Source organism: Miscanthus floridulus, chromosome 8, assembly GCF_019320115.1.
Source record: "Miscanthus floridulus cultivar M001 chromosome 8, ASM1932011v1, whole genome shotgun sequence".
Lineage (NCBI taxonomy): Eukaryota > Viridiplantae > Streptophyta > Magnoliopsida > Poales > Poaceae > Miscanthus > Miscanthus floridulus.
This window is the reverse complement of record NC_089587.1, coordinates 9,539,487-9,547,032: the sequence shown is the minus strand read 5'-3', so window position 1 is coordinate 9,547,032 and position 7,546 is coordinate 9,539,487.

Sequence of the window (7,546 nt, the reverse complement as noted above, 5' to 3'; positions counted from 1 at the left end):
CGTTTTGTTTTTATTCGTAAAATAAAATCCTGTAAATTTCCCATTTTCCTAGCTAGTTGTTGGTGACACACTACTGGTGCCATCCAATGAGGATAGATGCGCAAGGTCAATCCTGTTATAGATGTGGAGAAAAGAAGCTTAGATCATATCCTGGTGAAGTGAAGGAGAATAAAGCCATTTGAGGCTAGTGCAGGTGCTGTTACAGCCTCACCTTCTTCCTCACGAACAATCAGTACGTAGCAGAAACAAGAAGCGAGCTTGTTATGTTGCGTGGTGACTAGATAGCCCTGTCAGCCAATTTGACAGGATAAGATCCTGCTGGTGTGGTCATCTGCAACGTTTTACAGCGAACGAGTGCAGTGCAGTGACGAATCATCCAGCTGAGCCAGCTCCTGTGCATGCAAGCATGCATGTGTAGTATCAGCAGTGGATTTGCAAGCATGCATGTGTCGGCACGGGCGCATTCAGAGGCTCACACACAGCCCTGATGAGAACGAATATACTACTCCTACCTGATGACAATGACATGACAGGAATTCTTGTGTGGTAGGGGTAGAAGCCAAAGCATGCTGTCACTTGCATGTGTGTGATGCCAGCACCACCAGCAGTCAGTCACACAAGTCAGTCACACAAGTCTAGACGGGTGTTTGGTTTTTTTAGTCGCTCCTAAAATTTATGTCACATCGAATATTTAGATACTAATAAAGAGTATTAAATATAGATTAATTATAAAACCAATTACATAGATGGAGGCTACTTTATGAGATGAATTTTTTAAGCCTAATTAATCCGTCACTAGCACATATTTATTGTAGCACCACGTTGTCAAATCATAAACTAGTTAGGCTTAAAAGATTCGTTTCGTAAATTAGTCGTAAGTTGTGTAATTAGTTTCGTAATTAGACTATATTTAATATTCTATACATGTGTTCAAATATTTGACGTGACAGAAATTTTAGAACTAACTTGAAACCAAACAGTCCCGAGCTCCTCGTGAGCATGGACACTGTGCGTATGCTAAGCTGTGGCAGGAAGGGACAGCTAGCTACCTGTGACTTGACTGCAGTGGTGACTGACTGGTTATCTTTCGTCTACTACTATCGATCTATCACCAGCTGCTAGATGGTGCGGCGCGGGGCCATCCTTGTTTACGCACTGTGTATATTACTGCCGGCTCAATGACCGTGTCGGCAGGTTGTATATATCCAAGCTCCTTCTGTGTACTACGTAATAGGAGCTTCTAGCTACCGGGACGTATCAAGATTACTCCAACCTTTATCCCCAAAGGATACAATTTTAGAACTTATCAAAATCAGACTATTTTGAGTTTTGAATAAGTTTATAAAAAAAATAGTACCAGTATATATGACTTCAAATATAGGTATACGACAAATATGATGATACTTGTATGTTTAGTAAATACTGATATCTTTTATATATATATAAACTAGAAAATATGTTCACGCGTTGCAATGGGCTGTTTAGTTTATTGTGTGCTTAAATTGTGGTTCATATATTTCTTTAGCGACCACGTTATATGTTTTAAGTCGTCTAGAAATCGAACTCTGTGTGCCTAGACTCGTGCTGCTCCAACTCATAAGAACAGGAGAGATTTAGAGATTTTATCATTGATCATGTTATGCGTTCCAATTCGCTTCAGGATTGGATTGCACACCATGCCTGAACATTTTAACTTGTATGGGCATTAGAGGGTGTGGCAGACCATGGAAACAGTTGTATTCTTTTTTTTTTTTTTTGATTTGGACTCCGCGCTAGACTTGGACACGCTATTCTAACTCATACGAGAACATGGAAGATTGGATCTATTGAATCCCTGTCAAACGATAATGAGTGATAAAAGACAAACAATCCTTAGCCTCTTTAATATTAGATATAGATATAGATTTAGGGCCTTTTGATTCCTATTACAATTTTATAATCTGGCTGATCCAAAGGGTGAGGCTTCTAGGAGATTCTACTATGTACTTCAGCAATCTAAAGCAATAATCATGTATCCCTTCTGCGAGATTCTCGAGGATTCTAAGGTAGGAAAGACAATTTTGCCCTTACTTTAATCTTATCTACAGAACCATCTGAAGAGTATTTTAGACATTTATCTTATACAATGTACCCACTATCGATCCATAGTATAATCTGAGAATTCAAACATATTAGATTATTTATATAATTATTTCTAAAATTCAGATCCTCAAAATCACTATCCACTATCTAAATTCTTATAATGTCTCTTGGATCCAAACAGATCCTTAGTTAAATTTCAGATTGTTTGACCTAGCACTCTAAAATTATATCCAGCCTGTTCGGATGCCTGTATCTGGCTTGGCTTATTAGCCAGTCAACAATATTTTTCTCTCACACTAAACCAACCAGCAGCACTTTTAGCCATGAGTTTATAAGCCAATACAGCCGAAACGAACAAACTAATCATTCCTAGGAGTGACAAATAGTCTAGACCGCATAATCCTAAACTTTTTTAGGAGTAACAAATAGTGCCACACCTACCAAAAGGAAGTTACAGTACAAACCGTATCATACTAGCCGTAGAGGTGTGACAAGTGCCCCGACAAGAAAAAGGTCATGTATGCTGCGAAAAGTAGTGTACTTAGAATTGAAGGGTACGGTGAAAAACAATCATGAATCATTATGGGCATGTTTGGTTGGAGACCTGGAAGACTTATCTGGCAAAAAGTATTGTTTGAGAGTTGTTTGAAAAGTTGATGATTTTTGTCTGACCAAGCAAGTCTCAAGAATGTTTGTTTGGTTGGAAGCCTGTGCCTATAAAGGCTAATAAAAGATACAGTACATATTTAAAAGCTAATAAAAGGTATAATACCATATTTAAACTTGCACGGTTATGGTTATAAATAATAATAAATAAATAAAAGCATCCATATTTTCTCAATAAATAATATATTTGAAATTACAATTACAAATAAAGTTAATAGATTTCCTAGCTATTTAAAAAAATCATAAGGAAAGAACGCATGAGGAAGAAAGATAATTATAATACAAAAATATTATAAATAGAATATAAATAAAACCTTTAGTACAAAAATATATAAGGAAAATAAACAGAATATAAATATTATAATCATAAGGAAAGAACGTATGAGTAATATATATTATTATAATACAAAAATAATATAAATAAAACCTTTAATAAAGTAATATAAAATATAAAAACTTTTAATATTTTATCTTCCTAATAATTCATTCATATGATTAAGCAATAAACAAAATAAAATGTACTAAATGTATCTCAGTTGCACCTATCGTAGATGAACAATAGGAAATAGAAATAAGAGTCTCACTCATTAAGAAACTATAGCTTACAACAAAGTAATAATATAAATAAAGGAGAAAAAGACACTGACAAGACAGCACTACAGTAGCCCACCCAGGCAACATCGGCGCTGCACCGAGGCATTCGTTTTCCACCACCTGGCTGAGGCAGCTAAGCCTGGGCAAAATATCCGATACCCATTATCCGTACCCGAATTATCTGAACCCGGACCTGAATTACCCGAACCCGAGGTACCCGATCCTAAATTCCGATAGCGATTTTGATTACCCGAAATTAGTTTGGGTAATTCGGGTAATATCCCTACCCAAACTACCCAAAGATTTGTTTTTGTCTTTGTATTTATCATGTGTTGTTAGCTGAACCATTTAACTTATCACTTTATTAGAATATAATTCTCTCTATTTGAATGAGTGACTGTAATATATTATTCTCTATAAATTGCTATTGAAATTCTATACAAATTGCTGCTGAAATTATGTATAGATCGCTACTGAAATTTAGTGTAGTTTGTTGTTTTCTGTAAATTTGGGTATATCGGGTAATACCCGAACCCGAACCCGAACCCGAATTATCGGGTACCTGAATTTGCGGGTAGTGTTTTTTCGGAGGTAATATCGAGTAGCAATTTTCATTACCCGAATTTTGAATTACCCGAATTACCCGACCCGAAAAAATCGGGTAACCCGAACGCCCAGGCTTAGAGGCAGCCCCTGCCTAGCCCAGAGCACAGGCAGCACCCAGGCACCTCTTCACCCAGGCAAATTTGGTCCACGCTTTGAACCAAATAAGCCCTATATGCATGAGATATAAATGCCGGGTCGTCAGGATGAAGCTTCTTATTGCCATCCTATCCTATAGAATCACCTCTCTCTCAAAGAGTGTAGTGTAGCACCAAAGAAGGAAGAGATACAAAGAGAGATGAGGATCGAGTAATAATAGGACAAGTTCGGGTGGGTGATAACTAAGAGTAGCACCAAAGAATGAAAGAAGGAAAGGGTAGAGGGAGAGAGACGTGGGCGCCAAAGAAGGACACACTGTGTGTGCCAAGAAAACTGACCACTACTCCCTCCATTCAAAATAATAAGACGTTTTGGCTTTTTCTAGAAACATTAATTTTGCTATGCATCTAAACATGGTATATATCTAAGTGTATATATGACAAAAACTATAAGAAATGCCAAAAGTCTTATAGTTTGGAATGAGGGAGTATATAACAAGTCGGTCTTTAACAAGTTGCACCAAAGAACCAAACACTAACTGTTGGTCAAAATTTATGAAGTTTGACTGGTTCAGATATTAAATACGCTTATTATTCTAGGATGAAGAAGGTAGCTAGCTAGCAAATCCTCATTAATATTTAAAAATTTTAATTTACCAAAATCACAAGACCAATAATATACATTCCCAAAATCATTATACATATGATGGAAGTAGTACTTGTGTTAAAGTGAAAGAATTCCATCAGTACTGGTGTACTACTACCTCCGTCCCAGAAAGAATACAATTCTAGGACAATACTATATTTTAGTGTCTTAAATTTAATCAATTATAGATAATAAAATATCAATATTTATAATATTAAATAAATACTATTAGATTAAATATGAAATGTATTTTTATAATAAATTAATTTAGCACTATAAATATAAATATTATTTACTATAAATTTGGTTTAACGGGCACACCACCCGTAGTAGCATTTTTGTGGGACCGAGGTAGTACTCTTTATTTGCCATCGGAGAAGAAGGCGTCCGTGAAGTTTTCTGCGCCACACGTCCGCCATTGGAGCCAGTAACTGGATTCACTGTGATGATTGAAGCAGGGCGCTGGTCGCTGGCTGTCTCAACGACGAGGGACAGGCCAAATCCACCGGGGGTCCCATCCAAAGCAGTGTAACACTGACTGTTGTGTGTTCCCCTTCCACGACAGGCCAGCTCTGTAGTACTTACAGTACCACTCATCACCGATCTCATCAGGCATCAGTTAAGCAGCAGCTTACCGCTTCCTCCGTCCTGAAAAAATACAACTAGGTACGTTCTCGTTAAAATGTCCAAAGTTTTACCAAACATACAAATACAAATATAAATATTTTTATATAAAATTAATATATTATAAAAATATATCTCATGACAAATCTAATAACACATATATAATATCGGAACTATTTATTTTTTTGTATAATTGATGAAACTTAACATATTTTAACTTGATAATGTGCTACGCTAGAATTGTATTTTTTTTACCGAGGGAGTAGCTTATTTTTAATCATTCATAATATTTCTCAATGTAAGAAGTCACAGGACATACATGCAAAAAAGTTGATAAGGATCGACTTGGTTAAGGGTATGTGATGATGGATTCAAAACTAGAATAACTCGAAGATCACTCAACAAGATTAGCTAGCACCAGAGATTACTCTACAAGTTTTTCAAAGAAGAGACATGCTCAATTATCGTAGCATATCAAAACTCCTCTCAAATGATAGATTACCTGGATTATTTATACTAAGAACATCCCTCCTAATTTAATTGTGTGAAATAAAAATAAGTAAAAAATAAATGGAAGGTCATCTTAATGGAGTATTTGATGAATCTTCTTTAGTTCTCATGATCATGCAGCCACCAGCAGCTAGTGCATCTTCCACTAAAACCGTCATAACTCCTAGCTCGGAAGTCATCGTTTGTTAAGTTGGAAACTCGAGTCACATATCTTTCCAATGATATAGTATATGAATGCTGAAACCTTCGAAATTAATACCAGCAAACCATGAAAATTAGCAATAATTTTGCATGCTTCCCAAGATCTTATCACAAGGTATAACGAAGACACATTTATGCAAATTAGTATCAAGTCCTTATATCAATGGAGAAGATCTTTTTCTAAAGAAAATATCAATGGAGAAGACATTATTCATCATCCCATCAATTCTTCGTCATTGCCTATATAAACATTTTTATTGCCACTTGATTTTTATCGCCTAAGTCCACTTCCAATAATCTTTATTCCACTATCCTATTCAATATTCAATAGCAATAAAGGAAGAGGTTTGCTACCGCTATACCGGCCGTTATTGCAAAGCTCATAATGCTATTTTTTTAGGGAGATGTCGTCACCATGGCACCAATGATGGACCTAGGATTTCAAAGTTTGGTATTCGTAAACCAAAGTGTTTACCGCTCGCTGCACGCCACCACCATCACGCTTGTGTCCATATATATGCATATCAGCATGTCTGGTGGCCAGTTTTGGGTTTATGCAAATTAGTATCAAGGATAGATTAAATACCAGGAATCTTATAAGAAGAAAAAATGTGTATCTTGATGATTATACTTGTGTTCTATGTAGCAATGGATTGGAAGAAACCTCCTTTCATCTGTTTTTTGAGTGTTCATTCAGTGTTGATTGTTGGAGCATCAATATTCAGTGGAATTTGAACCTCCAACCTTTGGATATGATCATTCAAGCTAGAACATATTTTGGTAGTCACATTTCCGGAGAAATCTTCATCATCACGGCTTGCTGGACGATTTGGAATACTAGAAATGGAATCATTTTTTATAACAAAGCTGCTTCTTATCAAAGATGAACTTGGTTTGGTGTGTATCAAAGCCAATCAGATTATTTCCGGCCCCCTATCCCTATGGCGAGAGAGTCTTCAAAGTTTTTAGTAATTTTTTCTCTTGGGCTTTGCAAGCCTTGTAACTTGTACATATGTTTTTTCATATATATAAAGAAAAAGATAAAAAAAGGTAGAGGGCTTCCCTGCCGTTTTCTCAAAAAAAAAGTCTTGGGTTTATGTGAGGATTGGAATTTGAGAGAAATGGGAGGGTTAGGCGCAGGCAAGGGATAGATGTACGTGATGCCGATGTGCCCATGTGTTATTGAGGAAGATCCTAATTGACCGGTTAGCGCTTGGTCCGGAGAAGCCTTTGGTGGAGTGGTGATTAAGACTAGTAAACTTTATTGTTTGATAAATGAATGATAACAAAATGATGAAAATGAGGTGCAACCAACGCTTACGCCTGTGTATACTTGTTATATACATAATGTTTTAGCAAAATTGTTGAGTATTCTCGGAATATCCGGACATCAATACTGGATCGGCTCTTGCATGGCACAGTGACACCTTAACTTAGGGCCTGTTTGGTTCCCATGGACTAAAGCATTTTGGACTAAAATTTGCACTTTAGTTGGACTAAACAGCCAAACACTTGGACTAAA